We start from the raw sequence: 18,387 nt of genomic DNA on the forward strand, positions 1-18,387 counted from the left end.
TTCACTCCTCCAGTGAAATGTCCCACTCTAAGACAACCCATTCAAGCACACTACAAGCACACACACAAGGGAAGGATGAAGTCTCATCCCTGTGCACCTTGTTACTTCACAGAAGGCTGCCACTGACCAGCTGGGAAGCTGGGACTTGCACATTGTGCCAGAAGCTATGTTGGTACCTCTCAATCATATGGATAAGTTTTTGACAGATGAGCTCCTCTCAACTGCCTCTGCCATTTTAATGAACATACAGGGATCTTTTTGCAAAGACATGAGTGGCACTGCAAAGAGGAAGGACAATAAAAGTCACCATTAACTTGGAACTACAGGGGATGAAATCCTGTCATTTCTGTCTAATTACCAAGCTCAAGTGTGATGGGTTGCCCCTGGCTGGATGCCAGGTGACTGTTCTCACAAGATGAAAGGCTACAGTACTACAACTTCCCACCACTTCAGGAACTGCTATGGTCTTTTCATGGCATTACTTGCCTCCTCCAGAATACAGTACCTAACAATAAGAAAAGTATACAGCAACATTTTTCTTCAACTCTTTAAAAGAGCATAACCAATCGCCTCATAAACTCAGGTCAAATTATACTTGGAAAGAACAACCGTAAGTAGCTATGTCACCTTCAGTCATCTCAAAAAAAAAAAAAAATTCCATTGAAAACAACACCCACTACTACAGGATTTGATTTTCTTTATATTCAACACAGCAAGCTTTAAAAACCCTAAAGAAGAATTTACACAAAGAGGTTCTTCAAAGGGGTTAGAGCAGGGCCCTATTATTCTTACTCTGGGCTCAAATGAAGAATAGTAATAAAAACCACCAAGGCCTGGATAAACACACAAGATTCCCTTGGTGGTTTGACTCTTGACTGGTGAATTGATTGACATGTACCCATCTCAAACACTGTGAACACTTTTATAATAAATTGTAGCATTGGTATCAGCAACATAGATAAATGTGTATATTTCTGTAACAAGCCAAATCTAACTCTACTTTTCAATCATTATCAAACAATTAGCAATAAAAATGTTTTTGAGTTTCTCAGAAAAAGTCTGGGGAAGAAAAAGACATCAGAACTTTTCCAGAACACTTACAGGCAACAGACACATCAGAGAGCACAGGAACCCTGAGAATCTAGGAAGAGGTACAGGTTGAAAAGGGGAAGGGAAGGAAGTACACTTTAAAAGAATTGCATGAAAGAAAAGCCTCCTAATTCAAAGAAATGGGTCTGTATGAAATATCAAATTGTACTGTATGTGGTTATATACTGGCAGCATTCCCAGAATATCTTTTGGCCAACTACTGGAATAAACAAACAAATCCTACCAGTCTTAAAGAGCACAAACAACATACATCCCTATAAAATATTACAAAAGAGTATTCTTTCCTTGTGTTTGAGTTCCTATGCAAGTATCTTTGACATTTACGATCCACTCCTGTCCACAGTTCATGGATAAAAACCAACTACAAAATAAAGTAGAGAGGAAAAATTCAGTTTAACAGGAAACATTCCCAGTTAGGACCAACACATACAGTAAAAATTGGAAAATGTGATCATAGCTTCCTGGCCTCATCAGAAAAGTTTGTTTTTCTACTTTGTTACACCCAAGTTTTTCCATAGACCTCGAACTGAATTCTGTTGAGCTTTGTTTTTATTAGCTTTTGGAACAGAGAACAATAATTACCCAGAGCTTAAATTCCTTTATAGGAATTCATTTGGACAAAAGAGTCAGGGGAAAAAGAACCCTGTAACAATGGAAAATACCAAAGGTCTTCCAAGACTTAGATAAGGAATTAGGCACAGTCCTCCATTTCCCAAAATACTTGAGTGATGGATAATTTCTTTTCTACAGTAAAGCTTCACTATTGTTCCTAATTGGAGGCAATTAGGAAGTGATTGTACGTCAAATTATTTCAATCTACTGGGAAAAAAACCCAATCAATCTCTTTTAGACCTGGAAAACCTTCAGGTATCAATCCACATTTATGGCACCATTTTCTTCTGATTTTCTGGTGCAACTTTAGTCAGTTGACACTACCAAATTTCAGTCTCTTATGTGACAAAGGTAGCTAAAAGGGGACTGCAAATAATTCCTCACCTACAAACTGAATTCCCTCTCCAACCTTCCGAACATAATGAGGTACCTTTACCACTTCTGGTCAGAAATCAGCTTAGCTTTGAGGACTAACTCAAAGTTTCCAACAACATGCAAAAGGGCAGGGAAGCAAACACCATTTCCTTTCCAAAGCTGTTCCACCAGGGCAAGGTTTAAATACAATCAACATCTAGCTTCCAAAAATTGACCACTGCAGAGTCTGGCCCTTGTCACACAAATTTCTTAAAACAAGTCATAGACTCATAGAATGGTTTGAATTGGAAAGGACCTTAAACAGCATCCTTAAACAGCATTCCAACACCTCTGCCACGGGCAGGGACACCTTCCACTAGACCAGGCTGCTCAGAGCCCCACCCAGCCTGGCTTTGAACTCCTAAAAGTAGGAGAGATGAGCAAGTGCAGGTAAAGCAGCCTCTATATGGAGATACTCTGTTTCCTACCACTCCTTAAATGCCACATTACAGAAATTGCTCTGCTTAAATGTCAGCCTGCAAAGCTGATTCCTGGAACAAGAAACACCAGCACACCTCTTGCTGCTACAAGAAAGTTCACTGGGCAGAGGAACTGAAAATTCCTGCTAGCACTACTAAGTAATTGTTTAAAAAATACATCTTACATTTCAAATTTAGGGCTATTTGGCACCTAGCAATTGATAACTTTCCCAAAGAACATTCAGCCTACTGAACAAAGACAAGGGGGTAGGGATGCTAGCAGACCAAGGTACTTTACTACTGCCTGTCTCTTTCAGGTTCTAAGCTGTTGAATGCTGACCAAAGGACTTGCAAGTAGCATCCTTGAATCACGTAAGTTTTATTTTATTTTAATTTTTTTTTAAAGCAAACTTTTGGAAAAACAAACAAATAAAAAATTCAAACACCTTACCTAAGTCAATAAATATCAGGATGTAAAAAAGATTTGAAGCATTATTGTCTGAACTATGCCCTGTGAACTAAATCAAAAATTTATGCTGACCTGTAAGTGTTAACCTAGTTTATTGTTTTGTTGATCATGAGGCATGCAGTAAGTAGCAGATATACACCAGCTCCTCATAAATCAGTCACACAAGTCTAAGGAATAAGACTTACAAAAATAACTATGTGTAATGACCATGTGTAGCTGGAGCCAAATTAACCTTAAGAAGAAGATGGAAACAGCAGTTGATATGTGGGTGTTTTGTTTGTTTCAGGTTTTGTTTGAATTTTTGGATTTTTTTTTTTAATCTCAGAGAGCTTTGCTTGTTTCAGTAGCATTCTTGCCTTTGACAGAAGTTTAAAATCAGCATACTTCTGGATGAGTGAATCTCTACTGACTCACACTGGTTTATGGTATACAAGGAACTGGCCCAAGCTCTGCACATACTAGTGTGAAAAACATCATTTCAGAATTCCACTAAAACTGAATTTTGCTTGTACAGGCATAATCAATAAACAGGAAACACAGGCATAAAAAAAATCTGCACCTGATTATATAATAAAACTAATTTGTGCTAGGCTACACCTATTATTCATCCAATAAAAGCCCTTTCTTATTTAGGGGTCAGGTAATATACCTGGAAAAACAACATAGAAAGGCACTAATTTTTTTTTTCCCTATGCAGTTAATTGTCTAGATACCAACAGTCCTCACAGCGTGTTTTGGCTTTGTCTGCATTAGGATTTAGGGACATATACTTCATGTTATGCAGTCATATTTTAAACAAACAAACCCCCCACCTCAGTCTTCACTATACTCAAAGAGTTGAAATGGCTGGTTTCTCCTGGATGGAACTGCACTCAGCACATGCTCAGTACAATTTGTTTCTTCTTGCCTGGTATCAGAGATACAGCTTGCCAGTCCAAACTAATACCCCAGTTCAAACCAGAACATTTAACAGGGGAATTCAGTGTTTTGTTTATAGAAGGGACATAAGCAGAAGGCAAAGTCAGCTCTCCACAGGCCCTGTAAGCAATGGTGCCTTTCCCTCCTGATGAAAAGAACTGAAAGTCTTCCATGAGACTGTTACGAATAGTTTCATTTACAACTTGTTCCTCTTCCAACATGCTCAAAGGACTAATTTTCCTGTGCTGTTATTAGAGTTCACATAGATCAATACTAAAGATTATGGACCACATTCATCACTGTGCTATGCTGCTGTAATGCCATTAAACAAATGTCCTTTCTAATCCAACATTAACGGATCACACTGAGCTTTGAAACTCGGCTCAGCCTGTTCACGATGTCAAAATAAAACCAAACCAAACCAAACCCCAGTGACACTGGCATTAATCTCAAGTAATGTGGCTGCGAATCAGCCCTGATATTTTTGTTTGGTTTTCATGGCTTGCCTCTACCAGCACTTGTATCATGGAATGTCTACACGGAATTTCTGCCTCGGACTCATCAGCAAAGCACATTTATTTCCATCAATTAACCTGGACTTCTGCAAAAAGTTGTTTTTATTTTAAAAGGAACACATGCAGAATTTGTAAGAAAAGCAAATGAACATTTTTAAAAGGCAAATTTTTGTTGATTGGAAGATTATGTAGTTTGATAGGCACTCTTTTTTTTTTTAACTGTTTTTTTTTTTTTCTGGGTATATATGGCAGCAATAGTTTCAAAGCCCTCAGTAAAAGCTTCTAGTGCTGTATTTAAAAGGATATTTAACCCAAATCCTCCTTTTATTTATTACAGATGCTTTTACATCTTTTGTAAACCATATCTTCCCTCAAATCTCAATTGCTGCTTAATAAACGTTAGATAAAAATAAATCTGTCTAAATTTACCATTTTGCTCATACTCTCTGCAACATCCTGTTCTTAAGCAGATCATTGGAGTTTAAAAAAAACCAGCTTAATGAAGCAGTGAGAGAATCAGACACCTGTGCTTTATTCCCAGATCTGTTGTGTAAAAGCAATTCAATTTTCACTTGCCAGTGACTAAACATGCAGAACATGCATAAAGACCTCAGCACTGGGGTGCTCAGTTCTGTCATGCATCATCGTGTGTTGGTCCTGGTGACTCTGTGTGATGCCTCTAGGAAGACTAGCACAGTATAACAGGATTCCCAGCACACTTCCCAAAAAAAAAAAAAAAAAAGCCATTAAAGGAGCACAGTTACCAGAGAGACATCAGGAAAATGGGACTCTCTCATTTGCTAATGGCAAGGTGGCATCAGGGACTTTCAGTCACATCTTCGGTCTCAAATCCCTTAATGCAGAACAGGTCACTATTATTTCAAACCAAGATCAAAAAAAGTTTCAATCAGCCACAGCTCACCTTACCCAGTGAACTGCTGTGGCTGAGAGACCTTAGCACAATGCCATCTTCCCCTACCTCGACCAAGACCAAAATATTTTTCCACAGATAAATCTAAAGCCCTGGATCAGACTGAAGGAAAGGAAATGTGATGCTCCAGCCTACGCAGATGCAGACATCAGGGAAACTAAATTCATGCCTTTGGCTATGAAGGCCACTTCCACATTTGACATTCAGTCGTTCCCTAGACATAAAAATGGCTTTATCTGTCAGGAATTTTGATGGCAACATTGCACTACTGCATGAATAACTTTTCTCTGGTCCTAAGAAGTCTGAATTCTATTTTTCACACTGAACAGTTAACTTTTCAAGACAAGCTGAGGAAACTTTTCTCCTCCAGGAAGAAGTAAAAGAGTATTAGTGCACCTTCCCAGAGGAAAGAACTTTTACTCCTCCTTGAACTCAAGTTTCATCTAGCCTGAAAGGAAGGTATGGCTACAAGATTAAGGGGGGAGAAGAACAGAGGGACAGCTGTGCAAGTTATTGCTGCAGCATGGCAGTATTAATACCAACAGAAGTTAGTACTAATAATGAATGTCTGGACAAATAAAATTAAGATATTTTTCACAAAAGGAGCCATAAAAAGCCAAAAGTGACAAACAGGATTCAAGCGCTCTAGAAAATAACTCAAGTCTCTTAGATTTCTGCTTATACATGAAAGTAAGCACCATTAGCCAGAGGAGAGGCCTTGAATGCTATGTATCAGAGAAATATAAAACCAGATCCATTCACCAGTGGATTGCAAATGACAAGACACAGCCTACACATTTCTCAATCTTAATCTTGGTTCTTAATCTCTCAAGACCACTCACTCACTGTATTATCAAGAGACAAGCTTACCTGTAAGGTTCATCAGAATTTTTTTATTAAATTACCTTAGCAAGAAACAGGACTTTACCTGTGTGATATATCACTATACTGACATTACTGATCTAACTAATATAGCTGACCTGCTACATTATTATATATTACAGTAATGAAAGAAAGCAGGACTTGGAGAAGCATGCCATAATCACAACCTAGCACCAAAAAGCCATCCAGCATCTGCAATCCATGTCGTGCTGCTTGGCTTTTCTCTCTCAGAGAGTGCTGCATTGTTCTGTTCTGTTAAGATGCAGTACTTCATTTCAGTGTATAATCCTGACCCAAGGAAAACAATTCTGACTGAAGTGGAACATGGGGTTGTTTCTTTCAAATAGATTCAAGGGTCTAGTTCCTGCTACTTGCAAATCAAAGCAGCATCTTTCCAAGAGCACAGTTACTTCTCACGCTGAGCAATGGGCTTGCACTAAGTATCTAATAGAGGCCTGAAGATAAAAGGCACATTTCATGAATCAAATGATGGGGTACAAGGACAGAGAATTCACTAGTTCTTGCTTCATGTGGATCTCCCACTATTGCAAGAGAGTCCGCAGGAAGGTCAGAGATGCTCGGGGAAAAAAACACTTTATAAAGAAAGAACATTTTATAGCCTAACCAAGCAGTGGGAAACAAAACAAAAAGATTTTGGGTGCACAACACTACCATCTTCAAGACCTCTGGTCTACTGCTGGCCTCTAAAATCAAATGGAGTAACAATATCAATGTAAAAACTGGTAATTTCCAAGGCATTCAAAATGTAGGAATATTTAGGGGTTTGGAACTGTCTCCTCTTCCATTCTGTTTTAAAGGCAAATTTCTGATGCAGCACACCTTCAAAACCCCTGGCACGGCCTCAGTGGGTTGTAAGCTCAACCTATGGGAGGCAGAGTCAAAATCTATGCCTTAGTGACCTGAAAGGTGACCTGAAAGATTTGCACAGCCAGTACCACTTCTCTGCATGTGTTGTGACCAAGGCAACAGTTACTCTGGGGACCAGCGTAACAAAAGGAAGAGCCTTCACAATCTGCAGAGGTATCCCAAACCGAGCAATGTGCTGTACAAATTTCCTATATCAAAAGGTTTTCTGGGTTTGTGGAGGGTTTTTTAAATAAATTCAGTTCCACACCATTAAAAGTAATTGCAAAAATTACAGTGATTACACTTCCTGAAGTGATTTCTAACTTGTTACCCTGCACCACTTGCAGAGAAAGCATTAGTACATGTAAGGAGGACAGAGACGGCACATAGACGTGAAGTATTTATAACACCTATCTACGCACAATGATTCTAAACAAAACTCTCTGATATGTTTTGTATTTAACAGACAATCTGTCAAGGAAATAATACACACCATGGTGGTATCAAGACAGACTGCTGACACCCTTGTTACACACCCTTACATGTTTACTAATAAAAGAGTGAATTACGATTACAGAACTTGAAATGATCTTAAATACTCACCAGCCTGTGTTTGCATGCACACAAGTGAAAACTTTAAAGATTACAGACTTTTAAAGCCATACAGAACTAGAAAGAAGTACCAAAGGATATACTAACTTGGACTTCCTTTTCACACAAAAAAATCCACATCACACACAGCTGAAAAAGTAAAAATGCTTCTCCAGGTTTGCTGACAGGTAACATTACACTGCACTGATGTGAACAATTGGTCACTTCTCACAGTGCTGCCCTAAGAAATCAAACTAGTTTTGTAAAAGTTTGGGGGAGTATGTGTCTTAAAAGTCTCTCCGCTTTACACAAAATTCCATCTGAATTCGAAAGGTAATGGACACTAATCCATATGCTCCCAAAAGCGTCAAGGATCATATCTAGCACACACACTGAATGGCTGCAAGACTTCTAAACTACACTAACTCTTGATCAATACAAATACAAGCACAAACCTCCAAAAGCACACAACCACCAGAAACATCTATTCCATGTGGAATTTTTGAGGGAATAGGTAAAAAGAAATGCATCTCAGGGCTGTGAGTACCCCAGGCAATTTGGATTCTCAGAACCTTCCAAAACAATGCATTATACCCAAAGTGTATGGCAGAAGAAACTCCTCAGTACAGGCTACATTCATTCATTTGGAGCCAGATCACTAGAGCAACCTTGCCTCTGTTCACAGTTATCTTCAGCAAAGCCATTATCTCCTGAAGCAATATTGCTCTGAGAGGAGAACGCAGGAGTCTCTCAAGCTTTATGAGCAGTCAGTGGGCAGCTCCAAGCTTGACGTACTGAAATGCTATCTTTTATCACCAGAGAACTTGAGGGAGAAGATGAGTCTTGCAAAAGCCCTCCCTATTCCACATAAAAAGCACATACAAATTAAACCCAGGCAGACATTGCAGGGAAGGGCCCACTGAGGGACAGATGCTTGTATCCACCTTACCCTAAGGACTAATTGTTTATCAGGTATAAAACATTTGCCCTGTTATGAAGGTCTTCAAAACACAATCAAAAATGTACCAAATGCCTTTGTTTTCAACTTAATAATCTAGTTTTTTATGAAGTTTTCCAGCACAGAACAAATTAGTGAGATGGTAGCAGTTCCCAGCCCTCCCATTCTGCTAAGTGTTCCTCAGGAATACTACTGGAGAGCTGAAACAATATTTAAACTTGCTATCAGACTTTTTTTATAGCTTTTTTAACATTTGTGACAAAACAGATATTAAGCAGAGTGAAATGTCTGCTTTTCCTGACTTAACAGCAGCTTTCCAGAACAGCCTACACTGCTTCCTTGTAAATGAAGCTGAAGAGTTGCATTATTAATATATTGCCTGAACATCATGAAAAAGACAAAATATTCCAGTATAAAATCGCTTAAAGAGAAATAAATTTATAATTAGTCAATACAGATCAATAATCACCTCTGAATTGAAACTAAGCTTGTTTTTTTCCCTAAAGCCTGTTATGATACACAAAACCATTTTTCTGTACTTGTTAAAACCAGCTCCTTGTAGACTATGCAGTAACTGTCAGAAAAACAACAACAAAAAAGACTATTTGAGACCAAAATGCAGCCAGTCAATTAATCAGGTTCCAGTTCTAATACAGAGAAAAGCCTATCTTTTGCCATCCACTTCACACTTTTCTAGTAATATGCATCTAAAAAGACTGCAGAATTTGCCTCTCTGCTTCCTGCCTTCCCCATATACTAAAACATCAAAATTACTATAAAAGAAAGCTGTATTTCTCACAATACTTACACTGTATTGCACCAGACTTATTTAACAGGACTGATTCATGTCACCTAACACAGAAAATTTCAGTGGGAGCTGCAAAGACCTAAGTGATTTTCATCTAATTTAGTTTCGAAAACATGTCACCATGTATCTTCTGAACACTGAAGTCTAATTTATATCTTTTTATTACAGTGCAATAAACTACTGTGGCCTGGGTGTGTGGTGGTGTGTATAGCTATTACTTTCCAAAATCCAGCTAGCACTCCAAGGGTAACTAGTTCCATGCATTCCACCTACCACCCCACTGGCGGCCACGTAATCTGTTGGGAGTCTGTGAAAAGAAAGTTGCTGATGGGGTGGTTTTGCTGTTGTTGTTTTGGGGTTTTTTTCCTATTTGGAGAAGAATATGTTTCACCTCAACTGGCAAAAAACCTAGATTTCATTTAAACTACAAAATAGTAGATTTAATTACAGTCATTATATGCTTGAAAGTTTTTTTCTTTCCCCCATCTAGCTCCTTCAAACTTTGTTAATCTTTGACTGTTCTGCTCAAACGACATCTTTCTTTTTTGGAGAGACATTTTGTTTTCCTGAATAGCTTTAAAGAACAGTCTTTTGTAAAATTATCACCACTTTGTTAGACAAGAGTGAAGCAACTTTACTTCCTAACAAAACTGGTGGTGAACAAAAGGGAAGAAATTTGCTCTGTTGAAGGTTAGTATTTCTAGTATTACCTTCTGCACGAAAAATACAGAACACCCTACGCTGAATTAGTTAGTAAAGAAGCACTGAGGAAAAACAAAGCAAAACAAAACAAACAAAAAAACCTGTGGACATGCAAGCAAGACAAGAGTTATTTTTTTCACTCTTTTTACTGCCAAGATTATGGTAATGACTGGGACAAGAACTGTTAAGTCAGAACCAGTACCCGTTTGCCTTCCACCAAACTACTGTCTATTGAATTCACAGCAAAACAAATCCCAACCTGAGTTACTTCTACACATGAATTAGAAGACACTTGTTAAGAAAATCTAGAATTCATCAGATATTGAATCAAATATTAGCCACCTGGCAGCCAGCAATACCTTCCTTGTATTACCCATTCAGTGTTCCCACTGTAAAACAGAGATTAATGCAACAACTACATTTTAGATGCACATTTAACTGAGTGCTCCATCAGCTCTGAGTTGAGTCCATAAATGGCTTACTTTCCAGCATAATTCACATTACAAGTAAGATCCACTGACCTTTAAGAGGGTGCAGGAAAAAAAGAGCAAACCAAAGTCTGATTTAACTACAACTTTCTGAGTACAAGTTGAAGCATTTTCAATTATCTTTTATCAAATACTCAGTGAAATAGAGGAGATTAAATTAAGTGCACTTCAACTGAATCATTTTCTGCAGAATCAAGCAGTCTCAAATTGCTCTGGAACTTGATAAAGAGTAGAAAATCCTGCATGTAAGTGAAAAGCAAATACAAATATATTACACGTTATATTTGTATGATACAAAGGCTTTTCTAAGATTACTATTATTTTAGCATTAAGAACATAAAGATACTAATGTTTACTAAGTAGGATTTAGCACACAAGAAACAAAATCCTTTGTGCTTAATTTCTTGAATGTGTATTAACAAAGTCCAAGACTGCCACCGGGAATTTCCCAAAGCACCAAAGAATCCATGCCTTATCCAGATGCAAGCAAGCCAGAAAGTTCAAACTCTAGCTTCTCAAGTTTTATCACTGTCAATCATGTTGTCACAGAATAACTTTCACATTTTTTTTGGTTTAAAGATTAGACTAACAATAACCTCAAAGACTGCTGGGTTAATTGCAACATCATCCATAAAGGAGGAATGTGGGTCTAAAAGATCTATTTCCCTGCTCCCCTAGATGCAAATAATATTATAGTTTCCAACCTTCCTCATGCTAGTTCAGTACAGCACGTCCTAATTAAACCTTAAAAGTTAAATAAACACATTAATTTTTACTAATATTGATTTTTGGCTCTAGCATTCTTGCTATTTTCTACCCGAGGTACCATCACACATGTGCTTTGGCAAAACCTGCATCATCTCAAGACCCCTGCCCTTATGGTGTCTCGTACAGGTCTAATCTTATTGAAAGCCTGTGGAGAAAATCTGAAAACCAAAAGACTTGGCTGCTCAAAGGCAGTTACCACACTTTTAAGGCTGCTGAATTCAAACTCAAACCTGTTCAATGGTTGTGTTCTGTGGAATACAATAAAGAAACACAGTACATAGATAGCCAGTCTTTTTTCATTATCTGAAGATCTTAAAAGTTGTGTTCCTGCCCTAATAATATAAAGATACTTAAATATTAAAATGAATATGTAATGGCAAACTCAGAAGGATAAATTCTACATTTAAAGCTTTACAATCAAACTTAATTGCTTCTGATTTAACTTCTTTTGGGGGGAAAAACCCCCACCTACTTACTAAAGTCTCAGTCTTACACAAAAAGTGATTTCTAAATTACTTTAGTCCTACGTTCATACTTTCTATATTGGCGATATCACTGTCAGAATCTACCCTGCTTATAGTCAGGGGCAGATACGCAGGAAATCCAGTAATCCAAAATCACAAACTCTTAACTAGCAACCATCAGTTGAATCAGCAACCCTGGCTGACAGGACAAACAAAACACTACTGAATTTATGATCTTAGTATTTCCCTCTTCTGCAGGCAAGCCAAAATAATCTTGAGACATTTATGTACATCAACTTTAGCAGAAGACGTCAAGCAAGTTAACTTGTTTGTCTATTCCCCATCTACCTCAAGCTTAAAACTTTCCAAATGGAATCCTAGAATGTTTCCTGGCTAGAAGCAATGTATGAAGCTATGTTTTCAAGAGGGAAAAAGAAAAAAAGTAAAAATTGTTTGGGCTAATCCAGCAAGCAAGAGGAAAATGTTGTTCCTTATAGCAAATGCAGCCCATGATGAATGGGTTTTCTGACGTCCACAAAGTCCAAGAGAATGGAAAGAAAATATTGCATATCCATCTTTTCCATATGAGGGACTGCGATTTTTTTTAAATTGAGACAACACAGATAAAACATATTATGCCTTCCTCTACAAATGAAGGGCCTTGGCAGAGATCCTGCAAAAAAGAACTGATCTAGTTTCCACAGCAGTCCCTCTTACCTCAAACTTCATCCTGAAATTTTTGGGATGCACGATGGACTGCTTCCAAATTTGTTTTTCTCTTTGGAATTTCAGACTCAATTATTAGATGAGCATTGTGAAATCACAGCTTCAGCAATGCTCAAATCCAGCAACTTCAAAATGAGTTAGATGTTAACTGACAGACATTTTAGCACAGAAGGGCCGCTTCTCTGTGCAAGGAACCAGGTCTGTAAGTAAGGAATAAAGCATCACTTTTCATAGGGTGTGGAAGAGCTGCATTGAATGAAACACTTAACAATTCACTTAGCTGAACAAACTTCTTACATTTTCCAGCAAAATACAACACAGAAACACACTGAAGATGTATTTATTGCAAAAATCTTGCCACAGGGAAAATAATGACAAGCAAAATGCAAAATATATACTCATATATACATATGTTAATGGAAACAGCTTAAAAGCCTCTCCTCTGGAGTTCAAAATGAAGCTGCAATCACACTGCATTCCGTTTTCTTTTTCCATCACTATGAAGTGAAGTCTGCCATTCGCATCCTTTAACTCAACCTGGTTACCTGAGAAATGGTATTTCAAATGCAGTATTTGAAAGACAGTCTTGGCCTTACCTTTCAGTGTTCAGAAGCACATATTTGAGAAACCCTCATGGCAAAACACAAGCACAGAATAAATACATCTATAAGGCAAGGACAGAACAGGGACATGCATGTTTCTCTGAATAATAAGCTGGTACCATTAATTAAAAATAGAAAATGGCAAAATAAAACCACATCCAGAAACAACAAATAACCTCTCCTGCAACAGTAATAGACACACTAATTCCAAACAAATACTGAGGAGCTCTATAGTTTATCCATGATGCACACAAAAGGCTATCATTCAAAGGGGAGGCTGTATTGTCTGCCTTTGCCTTTTTACTATTGATGTTTTTTCCTTCCCTTAATTCCTTTTCATGAAGGCTTAGGCCCAAGGAAAGGCTTACTCATTTACAGAATTGAAAATAACCCCAACATCTGGTAGATTGCATTAGCTCAGCTCTTCAAGGTTTGCCACAGAGCTAGGCAACATTCATCCTCACAGGCTCCACCAAGAAAATTCTTAACAATTTCTTCCCCCTTAATATAAGGATTTCAATTAGAATGTTTTTCTTCTTCTTAGGAACAAGTATTTATAATATTGCATGTCAGCCTGCAGGACTTTATAGCTCTCATGGTATGAGAATGGCTGGGGTTTAGATGAGGTTTCTCTGGGGTTTGTTGTTTTTTGGGTTTTTTTGAGGGGGATGTTTTTTGTGTTCTGACATTTCAAAACAAACATCTAATATCTCACTACATTTACATAAACAAGAATCATCATCATAATACATCCAAGCTTTTTAGTAGATTAGGATTAACTCCTCCTTTTAAAAACAAGAGGAATAGAAAAACCTGGAGTTGAGGAACTTCCTAAGCCAAATATATTTTTTGTACTTGCTATCAATGGATTTCTCCCAGATTCACTTTTTGAATGCTTGTGAACTTTCCTCACGGTTTACCACAGCATTCAGAAAAGCCTTACAGCTTTACTATGCTGTTTGGTAATCCAGAGCTGCTCCAAACACACGAGATGTAGGCACACACTGTACAGCGACGTCTTGTGACTTGTCCTTTGCCTTTCCCCTAGTGACACCTGCCACTCCATTTGCTGTGCACTACTTAGGCCTACTGAGCATCAGGCTCCTGCCTTCCCAGAGTGACCCATGGGAAGATGATCCTGGAAATACAAGAAAGGGACAAGAGCCAGGTCAGAACTTAGCATGGTAGAACTGTAATTTTCTCATGTTTTCCATTCCCATGGGTGCACTCACATTTATCTACATCCAACTTCATTTACAATTTTGTGGCTTAGTTAAGCAGGATTGTAAGAGTGTTGTGCAATTCTTTAGAGCTGGCCTTTAACTACCCTGAATAAATTAGTACTTCATTACCTCACTGTTACCCTGCTCTTCCAAATCATTTATACAGCCAACACAACTGGGAGTAGAAATCTCCTTTTTTCCAGTATGTTATTACAACGTTTCCAGCTTTCCACAGTTGATACTGTCTATTTCAAAATTTATTTATACTTGAAAGTTACTGTTTAATTTGACATTTAGGGCTACAGAACACAGTGCTTTTCTGCAGGGGAAAAACACCCCACTGTCTTACTCATACTTTTCATTTTTGGCAGTCTCTCTCAGAAACACTTTGTCTCATCGCAGAGATCATTATTCTGAGATGATGCAGCCTGTGTGAAGGAATGAGCTATGTGCCATTATGACTCTTGCAGTAACAGACCTGATTCCAGTTTCACACTGTTACAACACATCACACTTTGTCCTTATTTTATTGCTCTTGAGTCCATTAAGAACGACAGTTTGATCTATTACGAGGGACTTGGCTCAAAGGGAATGTAAAATAAGGAACTCCAACTTCAGGATAAGTACTGCACCATGCTACTTAGAAAACTAGAATAAGCTCGTTTAAATGTCATTTCAGTACAAAAAAAGCTTTTTCCATGTTTACAATACACATTTTGGCTTTTGCTAACATCCCATTTTATAAAATTTCATGCCAACCTGCTACAGAAGCCTCACTGCAAGATGAACTAACTAGCTGGTGGGCCTCCTGTCCTGATGACTGCTGAAGCACAGAGGTTTATTCTGAAGAGCTAACAGGAGTTAACAAACACACAATGCAGACATGCAGACCTGGTGAGACTTCACACATTTAAGCAATGGTAAGTAGGTAAGAGGAGAGAGGAAAAGCAGTGAAACAGCTGAGTGCTTACACTTCTAAAGAAAGCTAACTTAGCAGGTTATGCCTAGTAAGGAGACAGTGCGAGGCCTGCAATTCAGTTACTGAAGATTAAAAAAGGACAAACTTCTCATAAACTTGAAGTACATGGCCAAAGCTTAGACTAATGCCTAAGGCCTAATAGATGGAAACAAAATTAACAGCCACAGAAACCAGGAATAAAGCTTCCAGTCAGCATATCTTGATTCCATGCAATACCCTAGTTACAGGAAAAGATAATAACGGATTTACCTCCCTGCCCATCGGCTTCAGCAACTGATACTTTTTAACATAGTAAAGAGAAGGCAGAAACTAAAAACTGGGTCTAATTATAACAACAATATGGGAAGTGAGAGCAGTAAGAGGTTTGTCTGAAGCACAACAGTAAAAGGTGCATATTACATGTTATAGCAACTAAGCCAGGAGGAAAAGAGGTCTCAGCTGAACTGAGAAAAGGAAAATTTTGAGCACGTAAGTAAACACCCTGTCAATTATCTGCATAAGTCGGGGGATGTGAGGGGGAAATCAAGGGAGTGAATATTCCCCTATACAATGAAGTATTCCAACTGTCCTTGCTGTCTCTTCACACTACACAGACATTTCAGAAGAAAAATATGAGAGGCCAACATCGAAGGGCTGGGGTCCAACTCACTACTGCTTATCATGTCTCATAGCTAGAAACTGGTTTAAAGACTGAAACATGAAATGAATCATGTTTCATAATATCATCTCCCTGAATCGTCGCCATATAGCGTCATTCATTAGCAGAGATTTCCTGAAATACTTGAAGAGGAAGATAATGGTAATGTGAGATAGAAGGTACAGGCTAGTATGAGCAACCAACGTGAGCTACAAGTTAGTTTATTTAATATTTCCTAAAAAATCTCTTCCTTCTGTGATTTTCTTAGCAGTTTTTCAGTTTCATCTGCCTTTTCAGATTTTAACAGACATTACTGCTTGTAGCAGAATGCAAGAGAGACAGTGCAAGACCTCAGCTAGAAATTCAAAAATAGTCTTGATGAAGACTGTTTATCCTTTTCTAACTCTGAACCGTACACTGGTTTTGGTCTAACTTCTTCACACAGGCAACTTGTCTTTCCCTTTTTTCCCCTGTCCTTAATTACAAAAGACAGGAGTGGTCCTACACCTCTGTGTGCCCCTTTTTCATTTGACTAATTGCATTTTGGACTTGTACTCAGAAGCATTTCAGAGGCCTGCATAAAACATTTGGTTGCCAAAATACTTATTTTAATGACTTTTGAACCCATTGAAACATGCTTATCATGAAAATCTCTTCACTCATCACAATTTTACAGTCTTTCACTGGCAGTGCATCTTCATAGGCAGAATATTTTCAGCACTTCAGGACTGGGAGGAAGGGAGAAGAAATCTCAGAATTGCAAGCACACAGTACAAAGGACACAAGCAGCATGGGGTATCCAGACCTTGGCTTGCCAGAGCTGCAGTGTCTGCACAGTTCTCTTCCTGCTCGCTTCAAGTATAAGGCTTCTAGAAGTCACCCAGTGATGCCTGTTCGCCTGCATGTGGATTGAGACAGCCCTAGCGACACCAATCTGTCACTTCAGTCCAGTAGCAAGGGGAACATCAGCTAAGGGAGACTGCAGTGGTAAGACACAAGGAGGTCAAGAAGGAGGAAAGAAAACCAGAAGAGGCGGCAGCCTGAGCTCCAATCTCCTGTCACTTCCAAACAAAGGGACGGCAGAAAAGCTTGCACAACAGCATGAACTGATAAATGTGACTAAACCTGAGCTAAAGCAGAAACCTGCACTACTGTAATTTTTAACCTTACTCTCTAACATTTTCATTAATCTTGCATTATTTCTCTTTTATATCGTTAGATTCTCACAGGTGGGAAAAGTTCTGAAGCTGAGGACTGTGTGGACAGTTGGGTGCTGAGCATCTCCAAGGATGGAGACTCTACAACCTCTCTTTACCATGCTCTCATTCCAAGGGGCCAAAAGCCCTAGATTAGTATCAACAACCAAACTCCACAGGGCACACTCAGCATGACTGAGGGAGGAATCAATTCAAAGAGAAAGACACTTTGATATAAATATACCTATAGAAGAATGAAGTGAGGGGAGTATTATTTCTGAAATAAGAAACCAACAAGCATGTTCTGGGAAATTAAAATTAGGTAATGACAGGTTTCAGGCATGATACTGCCACCTCCAGAATAAGGCCAGTCAGTATTTCTCATTCTCTGTTTTAACATATCCTTGCAGTCAGTTACAGCAAGAACTAAAAGATGTATCGGACCATTTCACAGAGCTGTATTCCCTACTGTCTAGGAATTAGCCAGAGAATAAGATGTGGTCTTCCAAAACCTCTCTCTTCAACACTGTTGACTTGTATTCACAAAACTGGACAATGCAAATGCACACAGAAGACGGTAAAGCTTTACGACTTGAATATTTAGCCTTTACACAGTCCCTCCAAGATCTTTATTCTTCAATGATGACCATCACGGCCCTCCTAATCATATTTAATATTGCTACCCATAAACCATAAACTTCTCTTTAAATGGAACAGACAGCTGCAAGAAGCCATGAGAAACTTCATTCCTTTGAGCACTGTGTAGTGGGTTGAACCTGAGTTGATGGACAGTCTTTTAGACTAATGACGCCTCTCACAATTTACATATTTAAACCACACAGAAAGGCAGGAATTGCCTTTTGTCCCGACTTGCCTGCCGAAGGGTGGGGGGGCCTTGGAGCCTCCGGGTCCCGCCGGGCCGGGCCGGGCCGGGCCGGGGCCCCTACCCCCCTCCCCTTTTCCCAACACTGCAGCACAGACCCTGCGCCACTGTGGGGGAACTGTCCCAGAGCCGCAGGCAGCTCAAACCAGCCATGAACGGCCACACAGCGCAAACCAGCCATGGACTGCCACACAGCTCAACCCAGCCATGGACTGCCACACAGCT

At 38.9% G+C, this 18,387-nt stretch overlaps 1 protein-coding gene across 4 annotated transcripts in view; it reads right to left on the reverse strand.

The window, feature by feature from the left end:
- Positions 1-18,387, reverse strand: part of PPP3CA (protein phosphatase 3 catalytic subunit alpha) — a 177,291-nt gene that overhangs the window by 108,298 nt on the left and 50,606 nt on the right. The window lies entirely within an intron of this gene.

Source organism: Corvus kubaryi, unplaced genomic scaffold (genome assembly GCF_017639235.1).
Source record: "Corvus kubaryi isolate FWS band 111438036 unplaced genomic scaffold, C.kubaryi_AGA036_p1.0 71, whole genome shotgun sequence".
Classification (NCBI taxonomy): domain Eukaryota; kingdom Metazoa; phylum Chordata; class Aves; order Passeriformes; family Corvidae; genus Corvus; species Corvus kubaryi.